This window comes from Aythya ferina (genome assembly GCF_964211825.1).
Source record: "Aythya ferina genome assembly, chromosome: 9".
In the NCBI taxonomy this organism is placed as follows: Eukaryota; Metazoa; Chordata; class Aves; order Anseriformes; family Anatidae; genus Aythya; species Aythya ferina.
The window spans coordinates 17949351-17965382 of NC_140305.1; positions in this window are offsets into that span (position 1 = coordinate 17949351).

Consider the following 16032-nt stretch of genomic DNA (forward strand, 5'->3'; position numbering starts at 1 on the left):
TGAAACTCCAGAGGCACAAGCACATCTGCACAGATGGGAAAATTACAGTTATGGTGCCTGGGTGGTATGACAAGTAATTTTGTTGCACCCCGAAAAGAAAAGAAAAAAAAAAAAAAACAAATTCAATTGTGGGAGGAATGTGTCAGTTGCAATTTTGGAGCATAATGAAATAAATCAACCAGATGGAGAGAAGAGATGAAGACGAGCCCACACAGCCTCGTGGGAACGCACAGGCCACATGAAGCCAGCTGCCGGGGAGCCGAGATCTCGTCTGGAAGGCTTCGGAGCCACCCTTGGGGTGATGACAGCGAACTCCCCAAGTGAGGAAGCTTCTTTGAACTTTCTCCAGCTGCTGCGGATGAGGTTTGAGGAACGCACGGCCGCCGGTGTACCAAAAAGCAGCTCCTTGCTCGGCTCAGCAGCGATCCTTGGGGGGGGTCTGGATGGCACCCTGCTGCTCCTGACCTGCTGGGTGTGCTCAGGGGACAGCACACAGAACAGGCTCTTCCTTGGGCCAAGGATGCCCAAAATAACCACGCCGCCTGCCCAGGATAACCAGCGAAGGCCCCCGGTACACGGCTCTCCAGACAGGAGGCTTTGCAGCAGGAAATTGATTTCCATAGGCTCCCTCATTAATTTTCATGGCACCCACAGTGTGGTTTTAGAACAAGCGGAATTATTAATGTTCCGAGTTACCCAAGCACTGTCGGGAACACGAGGCCCTCCGAGAGCCAAAGCGGGGCTGACAAACCGGGGAAGGAAATGCCAGAATTGGTCGCGTCCATCCTCCAGACCCCAATGGGTTTGGCCTCGGTGCAGGGAGGAAGGCAGAAACCTTGGAGAAAAGGGCTCATGCCCCCAGATGCCTCAGCTGTCTGGAAGGAAAAATAATAATAAATAAATAAATAAAACAAAAAGCATGGAGTTTGGGCTTTAAAAAAATGAGTGATTTGCCTAATTGCACCTGTTCAGTATTGCTTTGCTTCTGGGCCACCCTGGGCTTCCAGGGAGCAGGACAGCAGGCAATTAGGAAGGGTGAAATATTCACACAGGCTGGCAACACCGATCCTGCCCTTGAAATCACATCTGGGCTTCGGTGACAACTCAGCTAATTAAGGAGAGAGCCTCCCAGGCACAAGTATTCGCTCTGGTCAGACGTAAGGCAGCATCCCCAACCCACCCTGAGATGCCTGCTGGCTGGTACGGGAGGGAGACCGGAGCATCCCTGCCCAGATTTACCCCGACCGTGCCACCCGTGGCATCTCCAGCCACCGGGCACAGCCCCACGGAGCAGCAGGATTTGTCCTGCCCTGTTGGAGCGAGAGGAAACAAGCCCCATTTGTTAACATGCCAATCGTTCTTTACACCGGCTGATTAAAAAATAATTACCCGCAGCCATTATTGAGCACTCTTGCAAATGAGCTGTGGGAAGCTGTGACCGTGCACTTAGCACACTGTGTGTTTTGCTTGTTTCAATATTATTTTAATTAAGTATCTGGGTGAAAGGCGGTTTTCAGTGTAACTTTCTTTTCATAAGCGGGGTGTGGACGGGTGGCTCTGGGCCGTGGCTGGCAGGGTGGCTGGATCCATTTTGTATTCAAATTCAAGGAAAAAATCCATAGGTAGACCCACGAGGGCAGGAGAGCTCATCTGCACCCCAGGAACATGACCCCTGTCCTTTATTTGGGGGATTTTGTCCTTTCACGTGTGCTTACATTCTCTCAGGTAGCTTTTAAGTGGCAGCACTGCTTTCAATTATCTCGTGTTTGCAAGCAAATTAACTCAGCAAACACATTTCAGATCCTCAGCCGACGCAGAGCCAGCATTGCTCTAGAGAAATCGAATTACTGCGTAGATTAAAGCAGCACGCCACGGCCCCAGAGCTTCCCCTTGATCTCTCAAGCCCCCGCCTTACCAACCCAAATCCCAAATCTCGGGTTGTTTCCACCAGCACAAAGAGAAGAGGACCCCCAGACTTGGACCCCTGCCGAGGTCGGGTGGAAGCTGAGCCCAGGACGGGTCCCAGCCTCCAGCTCTGGTCTGGGGGCTGAGGCAGCCGAGGGGGATGGAGGTGTGGAGGCAGTGGGCAGGAAGGATGAGGCCATAATAAGCTGACACCACACAGCCAGCTTATGGGGCAGTAGCTCAGAGATCTCTGTTTTTTAAGCAAAAAGTCAGGCAGGAGGCTTTGCACAGCAAGCTGGTCCTGCTCCATGCCCAGAGCAACACAGAGGGCACACAGCTTTTTGGTACATGGGCACTTGCTTCCCTCCAGATAATTCCTCTCTGTGAGCTGAGACGTATTTATCCCAACACACACTCCTGAGAGCTGAAACCCTGAGCTTCGGGCTTTGAATAGACAGAAATAAATAAAAATCAGAGGGATTTTCCCTTGCCTCGACAACAAACATATGTTCCCACCAGACTTTCTTTTGCCAGAAAATAATAAAATAAAAAAAATACCACATTTCTGAACCAGCTCTGAATACTGCAGACGGCTTCGTTTCCCATCTCAGACCCCACAGTGGCAGGAGGGCAGGAGCAGGACAGCTCAGTGAAGGGGGAAGCCTGTTGAAGGTGAGCTTCTGCTGCTCCCCCCACGCCTGTCCATGGTCATGAGCATCCCTCTCACCAGGGTGCTGCCCCCCTGCTGAGCTCTCAGCCCCTCGCAGCCCGTGCCCTGGCTCTCTGAATTTCTTCCCTCAGCCCCAGAGCGTGCTTCCCATGCTGGAGGTGGAGCCCCAGCAAAAATTGGTGTGTATATAGCTCAACACTGCACTTTGGGACCCCTTGGGATGAAGCTTGCTGGATCAGTGCACTTCACCATCAGGAGGATGTTGATGACTATCTTAGTCTCCCCTGAAAGCCAGGCTACCAATCTACAAAGTCTTTTATTTTTTTTCCTTCTGCTTTTCCTTAAGGCAATAACCCTTCCTCAGAGCTTCCCCCAGGCATTTGCTGCTTCCAGCACTGTAGCTTCACACAGGTCACCCAGATAACCTGGAAGGAGCCCTTCCAGCCCTCCCTGCCTTCCACATCTTATTTACCTCTGCATTAAGCAGGCTGATACCACAGCAGAGCTGGGGATGCACTGCAGTTTGCTCCAATTTTTATTTTATTTTTTTACCTTTCTTGGATAATTTCACGGTCCATTAGTTCCCTGTAGCTGCTCCCCGCAAACACTCACACATCTCCATGGCGTATGAGCTTCTCTCTCGCTAGGGCAGGCACGGAGCAGGCTACACTTGTAGCAGTCCTGCTCGCTCCAGAGACCAGGGGCAGCATCCTCGTGCAGGGCAGAGCAGCAGGACGGGCAGCCCTGCTCCCCTGGCCTCCCTGGACGGGCACGGTGTGGGTGCTGGGGACCGATAAGACTGATGTCTCTCCAAAATGACAGCTTGTGCTTGGAGTTCGCTTGTCTCTCCCAGACAATTGAACTTGGCTGAAAAATAAATAAATAAATAAATAAATAAACAAATAAAAATAAAAGAGGAAAAAAAAAAAAAAGAAATAATAAAAAAAAAAAAAAAAACAACAAAGGGGAATGAGATTTGGTAGATCTAAAGCACAAAGAAATGTTATTCATGAGTATTATTGATTAAGTTTTCCTCACCGACACATACGTAAACACTTATCTCTCAAATGAATAAGAGGCTTTCTAATGCTGGAAGGAAGAAGGGAAAAGATTATTGAAAACGTGAGGGTCAGAGAAGCATCCGGCTGCAGCGGATGCTTTGAGAAGATAAACGAAGATGTCTTTGTCAACAAATCAGTCTGCCAAAGACCAAGTGTGACAGAAGGCAGTGATTTTTGGGCACTAGAAGCAGTGCTGGGGCGTTGATAACAATGAAATAAAGATTGTGGAGCAGATCCTCACCTGGGCTAAGTCACTGCCAGGGCAGCTACATCGATTTACATCGCTGAGCATCCTGCTCCCTCCAGACAAAGCAGCCCGTTAGCAGCAGGGCAGGAGCTGAGATTTATGGCAGCCTCTGCAGGGCAGGGAGAAAAGGGAAGAGCAAAAATCCCCAGGGGGAGAGCAGCAAGGAGTGGGATGAAAGGAGAAACGGAGGAGAAAGGGGGGGCTGCGTCCCGTGAGCACCACCCAGCCTCCACCTCCCACAGGGAGTCCCACACCCCAGCATGAAGCAGGAATATTTGGTGCTGAGCGTGTGGCCGTGACAGCCCAGAAGCACTCGAGCCATCTGAAGGCCATGAGGGAGCATTAGGGTAACCCGTTCTGGCATCCACCACCCCCAGGGGATCAGCTCGTGCATCCTGCCCACAGTTTACATCTCCATCACCGTGACAGGCTCCCCACGGCACCGTGTGGGCTGGTTTGCACTGGTGGCAGGGAGGACAGCCCTGCTGTGGCCAGGGGGACGTGGGTGCCATGTGCCACCTCACCAGGGATGTGCTGACAGATGCTGACTGTGGGTGCCCAGCCAGGAGCTAGAGGCGGGCAGGTTCCCCCATCCCGGGGGGATTATCAGGGTGTGTGAGTGCAGGACATTGCCTTTTGCAGCATTTGCCCACCATGTAGGGTTGGGGAGGGCACGTCCCCAAGTGTGACACCAACTGGGAAAGGAGTTGGGGGCTTATCCTGAGCTGCAGGGCTGTGCTCCCTGTGCCTCAGTTTCCCTGTCCTTCAGCAGGGACTCAAGCTGGGATGCCTGCTCAATCAAAAGGAAAAAAAAAAAAAAAAAAAAAGACTTCAGGGCTTTTCCTGCCTCCTCCTCTTGGTGCCTGCATCGCGGGTGCTAGCCCCGGCGAGCAGCGGCTCAGGAGCTGGAGCAGGGCAGCCCCTAGTGGCTGCAAGCCAGGAAATGCCGGCCCCAAACCCACGGTTTGCTCCCGAAGCAGCCGGCCTGCATAAACCAGGGCTGGTGCTGCTGCTGCAATGCCCAGAGCCCCCAAAAGCGAGCCCTTGGACTCCCCCCACCCAGGGAGAGTCAGGACCTGAAGGAGCTTCTCCCAGCAATGCATCCATAGCCAGGACCTTGCCTGTTGTCTTGTCCCCCACCTCTGCCAAAAAAACCTTCTTCTGGTGGAGGATTGGGGCTCTGCAGCCCCTGCTCTGCAGCACTGGGCTCCCTTTGGTGTCCAGCACAAGCTGGAGGCTGGCTGCAGCATCTCTGCTTCTTCCCACCACCCCTGCCCTCTCTCTGGCTTCCCCAGAGCAAGCTGGTAGTAAGAACTGAAGATTTCTGACACTCGGAGCAAAGACACTCAGAGCAAAGAGCCTGGGGCTGGCCTGCTCCCTGCCATTGTTGGTGGTTCACCCTGGACAAAGCCAGGCTGGCTGCTGTCCCCCTCTGCAGAACCCAGCAGGGGCAAAAAAACAGCAGCTCATGCACTGCTTTGTCACACACATATTCCCCCAGCCGAATGCAGATGTCCAGCTGAGCGGTCAGAGAGCTTGAGCATGAGGGGCAGATCCCAGTTAGCTCATCATTTGGGTGCCAGAGCCTTGCTTGCAAGCTCCTGTCCCTCGCAGGGAAGGGAAACGCTCTTCCCCAGGACGGGCCATCCCACAGAGCCATCACAGACCTTCAGCTCCCCGTCCCACGGGACATAAAACCAAGGAGAGCAAGCCAAGTGAGACAAAATTCCTCCTGGCTGCCTGCAGGAGCCATTTGGCTTCAGCTCGGTGCATCCCCGCTGCCTGCCTCACCCTGGTTTTATCCCTATGAGTCAGAGCTCCCCGCTAACCAGGTGGGGACAAGGCAGGGAAGACAAGATATAAATGCTAGGACTGAGCAGGGACCAGGCTGGAGGAGGGATGCCTGGGAGGACAGACACCTACACAGGTGCATAAATCAGCTGGGCAGAGGATGGAGAGGACGAGGAGCTCTCTGCTCACCGCTGCGTTGCTCCCTAAGCGCAGAGGATGCCCTGACTTCACAGGGGAGAGAGCACAGGGGTCCCGGTTAGTGAGAGAAATCACTCAAGCTCAGGTCTGAGACAGCCAGGAGCGTTTGGAGGTTATCACAGGTGGTGACAGGGCTGGGAGCATCCTTTTCTAGCTGGAGGCCGAGCATCCAGACAGGCTGGGCTGCATCGCTGCGGCGTGAATCACCTGCCCACAGCCAGCCAGGCAGCCTGGATGCATCCTAAAGAAATCTTCACTTCTCTCTGTTGAACAGCACCTTGTTTCTTTTGACTGCTTCTTGCCTTTGTCGAGATAAAATAGAAGCTGGAAATGTCCCAGAAGCCTTGTGGGATTATTTCTTAAAGCCCCAGGTCCTTCTTTTTGCCACTCTGTAATTATTCTTTTCAGAAATTTCCAACGTGTGACGCTTCAGAATGACAGATTACAGCTGCCCTCCTCCGAAAATGCATCACAGGCAAGATAAGGCAGGACAACGGCCAGGCAAGCTGCTGAACGAGCCGACAGGGCTGTAGGGGAGGAGATAAGAGGAGGAGAGGGGCAAGATACCACCTTGTATCCTCTGCCTTCACCACGATGTTTGCCTCTTCTTCGCTGAACCAGGCCAGCAACATCCACACGCACTGAGCAAGCATCGGACCCAAACCAACCTGTGCTGTGCGGGGCTGTTTTCGGCCAGATCCCTGCCTCCAGCCTCTGAGAGCTCTCCACATGGCCTGCTCGATGCTGAGACAGCGGCTGAAGTAGTGGCTGTGTTTCTGAAAGGGGTTTAATAATGAAGAGGGGACGCAGCTCCGCGAGGCACATTAGCAGTCGGTCGGGGTTCATTCGCCTCGTGGCTCTGTCATTAAGCACTGATGGTCACAGAATGGCTGGCAAAGCACCAGGGGCCTCTCGTGCTGGGAACCCTGTCTGCTGGGAGAGGATGGAGGAGCAGGATGGGCTAAATTGGCCTCCACCAAACCAACCCTGCCTCCCCTTCACTCCCTGTCCCTAAACCACTCTGGATCTGGATATGTGGTTTCACCCCAAGCATGGAAAGATTTGGTGCTGAAGCCACGAGTCCCCAGATGGAGAAGCCACACAGCTTTCTGAGTCACTCACACTGTACCCAATCTGTCCCCAAAATCCGCTCTCCTGCCAGGGCTGTGCCCTCTGCTGTTGGAAAGCACGGCAAAATTTCTCTTGATCAGAACAGAAGAGGGGTCATCAGATAAAACGTGCCCACCGAGTTCTCCTTGCTTGCTTCTTGGTTACTGAATTTCTGCAGTCGAGCTCAGGCCATGATTTTCAAGCTGTTTGCCATGATTGTGAAGCGTAAAATGTCCTTTTCTTCACTAAAAGCTTTGAGTCGCAAGAATCCATCTGAATCCAGAATGAGGAGCTTTGGAACAAATGCCCATTCTTGCAAACATCACAATAAAATTATGTGAGCCAGTGATACTTGAAATAACACCCGATTTATCTTCCCGCTTCCCTGTATGATTATGTCTTTCATTTCTCTGGGGCAGGAAACCTTGAAAACAAATGAGTCAGTTGGATTTTTGCTTCACAGAGAAGTTCATTTCCTGGCTCCTTCGCTTGCTCGCCACGTTCGGCTCTCGGCCTGAATGCTCTCGGAAAAAGAGAAGGGCTTTGGAAACGTGGGCTCTGGGAGCTGGGAGGCCAAGGTCCCACACCCCCTGCCACCCTCTGATTCCACAGCAGCATCCCAGTGCCTGTGGTATGGCCTCAAAGCTTGAAACAAAGGGGACAGACCCCCCTGGGGACACGGGGACATGCCTGGGGATACCTCTCCCCTTGTGCTCCGGGTTTTGTTCCCGTAGGTGCCACTCAAGTGTGTTCAGCAGCCATAAATCCACCAGCACAACTCCCTGGGCTGTCTCCAGTCCAAATCTGCTCCTTTGAGCTGGATCCCCATCTCTGGAGGCCTCACGAGGAACTCAAGTCACCTTTCAGCCTGCCCTGAGGAACAACCCTGAGTCATGGACTTGCTTTTCAAGGTGACCCCACCAGGCGATGCAGCAGCCCAGGGGTGGTTGAACCTTTCCCTTCCCCAGACCTCTGGGCATTTCTCTCCATCCCCTAGCTCTGCCCTGCATCGTGCCCCATCAGCCTCGCCAGGTTAATCAGACCTTGGGGAGCATCCCCTAAACCCTTCCCTTGCCTTCAGCATTTTTTCTCCCCCACGTAGCCGGTACGAGGCTCGCACACGTGGTGCTCTGCAGCCTCGCGAGGAGTTACGGCCAATTTAACAGCATAATGAATGTACGTACAGAGCAGTCCTGATTCAAACGCTTGCATTAGATTTAGTCACTGCCTCCCAATGCAAAATGATGCTGACACCGATTCCTCCTCAGCCTGAGTGACTAATTGTGACACAGAGGCAATTAGGCTTGGTTAAATGATCCATGTCCCTTCAAAATAATGGTCTGTCAAACTGCATTCGCCCAAAATAATCCAGGATTGACTTGACGATCAAAATATCTGTTTCTTCAAAATTAATAAAACCCCAGAGCTCCTTGCTTCTCCGTGGTGCAGCTGCAGAATGAGCGGGCTGCCTGGCTGTGCAGGGGAGGGTGGGCTGCCCCAGCGAGGTGGGAGCATCAAAAGGATGCTCTTGGAGGCGACAAAATAGTTGCAGCAGGGACAACACAGCCGGGCAGAGCTGGATGGGTCACTCTGGCCTTATGCAAACCTCCCTCTGAGGTCTCCAGCGTGGGCAGGAGCTGGAATGAGGGCAGATGGGCTGGGCAGGGGTCTCTGGTTGTCTGGCCCAGGCTGTAGGTGTCCTCATCAGAGGCCCCAAGTCACCAACAGGGGCTTTGTTGGTGGCACCTCAAGGGCAATGCTTTGTCCCCAGGAGCTTCCCTCCAAAGGAGGTTGTTGAGGTGATGCTGCGAAACCCACAGCCCTGGGAAGTGATGGGTCACCAGGTGGAAACAGCTCGGGAAGAGCACCGTGCTCCCAGGGACTGGGGTGGCCGTGGGGACAGCAGGGACACTCGGGACACAGGAGCCTGCCTGGGGGATGGGGACACTCGGGAGACAGGAGCTGAGCTTCTCCAGGGCTCAGCCGGCAGATCCCAAAGCGCCCCGCGCTTCCCTATCCCATATCCCAACCCAGAGTTAATGAGGGCCGACCCTCGAGGTCCTTACCTAGTTATCTGCCTCCACAGGGAGCTTCTGCTAATTAAGTATGGTGGGTTAATTGGAAGAGCCCACACAGACCTCCCTCAGGAGCAAGCCCCAGGAACGTGCTCCCCATCTCTCGTTCTGGGGGGATTCTGACATGCTTAATGCTGGTGATGCTGGTTTGGGTCTCTCTCCTCCGTCTTTCCCTGAACTGAAGAGGAACTTAACATCTTTGGGGCCGTTTCATGACAGCTCTGGCTGAAATGGGTGACCCCGCTCAGAGGTGACGGGAGGCAGGGTGAGAGATGGGGAGCTTGGCTGCATTATGCTTTCATTCCTGGGACACAAAGCTGAAAAATGAGACATTTAGAGCCCAGAGCAGTGGTTTGTCTCATTCATGCTCCTGTTCCCACACAGCAGAGTCCTCTGTGTCCCCTCTCACCACGGCCCCTCTCGCACACATCATCTGAATCTGCCACCACCACTTTGCAGCCAGAGTTCCCCCCCTGCTGTGGCTTTAGAGGCTTCTTTGAGCCACTTTCAATAACAGCAGAGAAGGAGAAAATCATCTGCTGAGAAGCAAATTACCACCTGGGAAACGAGAAGTTTCACTGCCTCCTCCCCAAATACGGGTCCATCCCACATAATTTCCTCCTCCGTGCAGCTGCTTAAAGCAGCGTGGACGGGGGGCAAGTGTCCAGGGGGAGGTGAGCCTCGTGTTCATGTTTCTGATGAGCTCTCGCCAGCAGCAGAGGGTGGAGGAGGGCTCCCTGAAGCTTATACGATGCCGTGCTTGTGCTAGAAGGGAGGCAGAGGTGATGCTGCCAGAGGTCCGTAACCTGCGTGCACCACGGCTGTGATGTACAGTCAGTGATGGACAGAAATAGTAACTTACTACTGGGAGAGATTTTTCACCAAACTGCCATAGCTTCTGTGGCTGTCTGGGCTATAAAATACCTCCAAGGAGACGTGGGGATAAAAACAGAGTCCTCCGCTGGAAAACTAAAAATCGTTGATCCTTTAGAGATAGCGGTTTATTCATGTTAGCTCTCAGAGCGTGTGATAATCTCCCTCTCTGCAGCATCCCCTCTGTGTTGTGAGGAGATAAATTGCTTTTATCCCCCACTTCCCAAAGGAGAAAGCTGGCCTATTGCTCCTGCAACAGCCAAGCCCAGTGGTTGCCAGTGGTTTTAGCTCTCAGGCCAAATAGATCAACGTGCCCGCTCCAGCTCGGGGTGGTTGTTTTCAGTTTGTACCTGACTTCAAGGCTTCCTGCTCCAACACAGTGACCCAGCCCCAACTCCTTTGGGATCCCCCCACATCTGGGGCTCCTGGGTGCTCCCGATTTGCAGCAAGGAGAAGAAATCACAGCAAAAAGCACAGCAGGAGGCGGGCAGCAAGGCGTTAAGCCTCCGGTGCTGCACTGGCTCTCCTCCTCCTGCAGTGGGGACTTCATCCTTTATTTATGGGCTGGCCTCCTCTCCATAGGAGACACTTTAATTTTTCAGCAAGGTCCGTGTCCCATCACCCGGGGCAGTTTAAATTTTCACTCGTTTCATCACGCACAGACATCGGCATGGGGATCAGCAGGAGGACAGTAATTACAGCAGAAAAGGATAAAAATGAAAAAAAAAATCGTTTCTGCCATGATTATTCCCTATGTAAAATAGAATGATGTATATTTTACAAGATGAAAATGATCAGCCTGTTGCACTGCTCAGCACACAGAAAAGAGCTGTAAAAGAGCTTTTCATTAAGGTGTTGTCCCAGCCAAAGCACGCTGCTGCTGGGAACAGCCATTACATGGGAGGAAACCCCAAAGAGCTCAGCTGCTTTGAGCACCATGTGCCCAATAACGACTGATTGCTCATCACAAGGGAGCTCGAGAGATAAAAATTGCTTGGCACAGGAGTCTCCAAACTGACTTGTAACACAGGATGTGTCTGCGCAGGGTCCCAGCATCCAGCTTTTAAGGGCTCTGACCTGCAAAGACTTCAAAGGCTTCCCCTCCTTTCCCAGCCACCCACCCCCGTGCACAGGATGGATGTCACCTTCCCACCCCTCCAGGTCACTGGCCTCACTGGGAGGGGGCTGCAAGGAGTCCCCAGGCTTTGTGGACACCAGTTCCCCCAGTTCCCCCAGCAGCAGAGCCAAGAGGTGGCACAGAAGTCCTCGTTCCCAGGCCACCACAGCATGGGAAAATGGTACACCACTGGGAACCCCACTTGTTGCTTCTGGAAGGAGAAATTAAAAGTTTGTTTGTTTTCTTCCGCATGTGGAAAGCCCTCTAATTGCACTGGACTGTTTGCCAGAGAAGGCTGTAATTAAAAGTGAATGGCTCCAAGTCTTTTATCGTCATGATTATTAAAGAAAGGTAAACACTGCATCAATATTCATTTAAACAGAAACAGAAAACGAAAGCCGGGGCTTGATCCTGGCTGACACTTCAGAAATTTTGTAAACGAAGCTACGCAGCTAGGGAAATAATAATAATAAGAAGAAATGACCTTGGAACAACGCAGCTGGGGCAGGCTGGAGTCACCAACCGTGCCTTGCTGCCCTCCCTGTCCCCAAAACTGGCTGCTCCGGGGGAAGGCGCAGGATGATACAGGGCTGACAGTTCCAGCATGAACTGGCCAAGGTGCTGGGATTCACCCCCACCTCTCTGCTCACCTTGTTCTCCACGAACACAGCCCAAGGCACCTTCTCTCCCTGCCCACCCTCAGCACCGACAGCCTTCTCCTTCTCCCAAAAGCCCAGCTCGTCGTCGGCTGGGTCTTTGTGTCTTGGAGGGCTTGGCTGGGGGATGAGTAAGAACTGAAACGTGCCTTGAATGGCATTGCATGCGAGGTGGTGCGTAAAGGCACAAGCCAGGGCAGATGTTGAGGATAACAAATGGCCTGTTGCAGGCCTCATAAATGCAGGTGGGTTGTGAAAATCCGCCCAGCGCTCCAGCCTCCAGCTATGTGATCTATAGGTTGTTAAAATCCACCCAGCTCTCCTGCCTCCAGCGATGTGATCTATAAGCTGTGCTCCCCCTCCAGCCCCCAGAACACGTCGCATCGCCTGCTGCACATCTAACGCCAGGCAGCAGGTGATTAACAGGTTGTTAATGAGCGCAGGGCTGGTGTGTGTCGATATTATTCCACAGCCAGACCCACACAGCACTGTGCAGAGGCAGGCAAACAGCTCTCCTGTCCCCAGAGCTCTTTTTGGCCAAGTCCTCTCCTGCCACCAGCTCCCAGGCTCTGCACCACTACTACTGGGGTGGATGCTGGCATCGGTGGGCTAAGGACTTGTTGGAGACACCTCCTTGCAGAAATCCTCCATAAATCTTTATGAATCTGGGGTCACCAGCACCTGGCAGGTGGATCCAGCCCATCACCTGCAGGGATGGGATGGTTCATCACTGCAGGCTTATGCCAGCCATCGCGGTGTCACCGCCACCAAATCTAGAAGCAGTGCAGCAGCAGGACAGGGAGGGCTTCCCCGTGGGGAGCTTTGAGAGTCTGCTGGCCCCAGCAGAAAGCAGACATCCAGCTCCTCCAACAGCAGCAAGCCCTGGGTTCCCCAGGCTGTTAGCTTTCAGGCTTCCCAGGGGAAAGAGGCTGCATTTAGGGCAGAGAATTAGGTGCCCAAAGCAGGGGCTGCAGCCCCTAATGTTGGGACCTACGAGCTGCAGGATTTGCTGCGAGTGCTCTGGAGGTGAGCAGGGGATGGTGCTGCCAGAACCATTCCTTGCAATGACTCATGCCGTTGTTTGACACCAAACAGCTTCAGGCAAGCCAAGCTTTTGGAAAAAAAAAAAAAAAAAGAGAGGGAGAGAGAGAGAGAGAGAGAGAGGGAAATAATGCTCTGAGGTTTTCAGCATCTTTTTTTTTTTTTTTTTTTTTTTCTTTTTTTTTCCCAGGAAAGCAAGGTCCTGCAAACAAACTGTTGATTGAGCTCAGCCAGCTCACGTTATCTGTGCTCGGAGCGCGGCGCAGCGTGCGGCCCCCTCCAACGCCGCAGATTTGCTATCGGCCCCTGCCACCCGCGTAATCACCTCGGTCACGCCAGGCTCTGCCCCCGCTGCAATTTCACAGCCGCTCGGTCGGGGGGAAATCACGGCGATCCGGGCTTGTCTGCCAGCATCACAAGAGCGTGCTGCGCTGATGTGGAGCACTGATGTGCACAGAGAGGGGTGGGCACGGTGGGACCCTCATTGGGGTCAGAGATCCCGGTGGTGGAGCTCGTGGATGAATCTGGATGAGAAAAAGGGGCTGGATCTGGGCACTTGGGGGGGCAAACAAAGCCCTTTCCTTGCCAGGAGCCCCCCTGGACTGAGGAGGGCTGAGGGCATCAGGCTGCAAGGCAGGAGTGTGGGCTTCAAAGCCAGTCCCTGCCCCATCTTTCCTCTGGAAAAAAAAGTCTCGTAGGTTTTGTTCTCTTTCAGGTGTGCAAGGGATGCTCTGCTCTGTGCCTCTGTGGGTGCTAAGTGCCTTAAATCCTTGCAAACCTTCAGCAGTGGTGTAGGCACAGCCAAGCCCGTATTCTGTCATACAGGTGGATGCTCCAGCACCTCAAATCTCAAAAGCATTTCGGGGCTTCCCTCCCAGCAAAATACAAAAGGGAGCAATGCCAAAATACCCATCAGACAGGGCCAGGGCACATGGCTAAACACCCGCACAGTCACAGCTCTGGCAGCTGTCAAGAGCCGGCGAGGAAACGAGGAGGAAGGAAGCTCAATATTTCCATCCATAGCGTTATGGATCTGCTTCCCTCCCGCAGCCGGGCGCAGCATCGATTTCTTGTGAATAGCCACGGGGCTGTGCTGCTGGAGGTTTCCAGGTCCCTTCCCAGGGATGCTGCGGCTACCCCAGAAAAAAAAAATAAAATAATAATAATAATAAAATAATAATTAAAAAAAAAAATCCCTGCGAGGGGCCGTGGCAGGACGTGGGGTGGGATCGGGGGGCTGCATCTCACCTGTCCCCAGCAGCCCCCCCGGTGTCGCTCAGCGCTCGGGCCGCTGTCCCCGCAAGCAGAGCTCCAAGTGCCACCTAGCGGCACGGGGACAGGCACACTGCCAGCCGGTCCCCTCCGGGTGTTCTCCCCTCTCCCGTAACCCTGCTCCTTGCCTTCCCCACCCCCGTGCACCCTCCTCCTCTCCCCAGCCCCCGTGCGCCTCCTTTTTCCCACTGCCATGTGTGTTTGCCGTGCTGCGCATCCTCGTCTCCCCCCTGTTTTAGGGGTCACCTCCGCCTGGGGCTGTCACAACGCAGGAGCAGGCTCTAAAAGCAGGGGACAGCAAAGACAGCGAACGACCTAAAAAATCTAAAGCTCACGAAGCAGGGAGATGGTTTTGCAAGGGGACCACCTTCCCCATTTGGGCACCTGGGGGTCTCCGGTGTCACCCCCTGCTTCACCCCCTGGAGATGCCCCCAAAGAGGGTCTTGCTGCCTCCATAGGGCCAGGGGTGCAGTGGGATCCCCCACCCCAGCAGGGGGATGCTGGCCCACCAGCAGCTCCCCGGGGATGCCTTTGGTGGGACCCCACCAGCGGTGAGAGCCACGAGGGGGCTCCAGGAGCCCATCAGAGCCGGCTGCTGGGAGCTGAGCTCCCGTCTCCTGGAAGCCGGGCTCCTCTCCAGCAGCCGGGCTGGAGGAGAGCTGCAGAGATGTCACGGTGCTGTCTCAGAGACAGGGCTTTTTCCTCTCTCATCATGCCGAGGAGCAGCGAGCATGCTGCAAGGGCACAGTGTGGGACCTGAGCGAGGCTGTGGCACGGGTTGCGCCGACCCAGCAGGGACACAAGCTCTTTGCCAGGCACTGGTGTTGGGTGTATGATCATTTACACCAGCTGTGGATTCATGCAGGGCCAGATTTATTCCTCACAACCCTTTTTATTGCTCTCTTTCTCCACGGAGTGCAGGGTGTTATTTCCAGGAGGTGAATCTGGCCCCAGCATTAAAGAACTTCCTTGGGCAACACTGCTGAGGTCTCTCCTAGACAAGCATCGTGGGCACGCAGAAGTAGCTCCAGACACCTTCTCTTTGAGGATGGAGGCAGATAAAGCAGGTCCAAGCCCAGCTGCTGCTTTGTCACAGTTTAACTCAGCTGTCCCACCAGCACTTGGGGAAAAAGCACTTCTGGTTAGAGACTCTGCGTGCCCACTCCTGTTACTCCATGGCCAGGCCTCATGTAACACGTACACGAGGCCCTGGTGAGGCCGGGCTAAGATTGACATCCCTGGCATCACCGATCGTAGGAGGGGTGTTTGCAGCATCTGAGCAAGCAGCACAGAGGTCTGCCACTGGGGTCTGCAGTGATTCACATCCTCCCCTGCCCTGCAACGCTTTGGGGTCGGTGTGGATGCTTTAAACCCTGCTATGCCCAGCAGCACGGGCTGGATCCACATTGAACTTGCATCACCACTGCACAGGTCACGGCCAGCCTCACAGTGTAAACACAGACTTTGACCCTCAGTGATCTGGCTTGAAAGAGGCATCAGCAAGCAAAGAAAGTGTCATACGAGGCTTAGGGCTGCTCCTGAAGTGCAGGAGCTGTTCCAAAAAGCTATAGGAGGTTGTCATGGTGGAAAAATGAGTGCATGAAGGACCCACCCTGCAGAACAGGCAGGGAAAAAATAGATCACAATGTATTCAGGCAAGAGCACACTTGCCTGCAAAAATAAAGCCCTGCGTTTGACACATTGCTGAGCTATTAATTAGTTTGATCAGCTTGCCTGGGTGTGTTAACACGAGGGAGAGCTGGTGTTTGTACAGTGATGAGCTGTTAAAACTTCCCAAACAGAGGCAGAAAAAAATGGCAGAGTGAGATCTCCCCTTTGCCCAGAGCCTTCCTGCTATTCTTCCAGTGCTTTCCCACTCATATTTTTTCTATTTTACCCGGCTGAGTCTCCTAGGTGCCATTTCTTCCCCGGCACAGAACCAGGGACCCATGGGAGCGACAGAAGCGGTTTCGGCACTGAAAGCCAAGGAGCTGTCAGCCCCCAGAGCACAAAGGC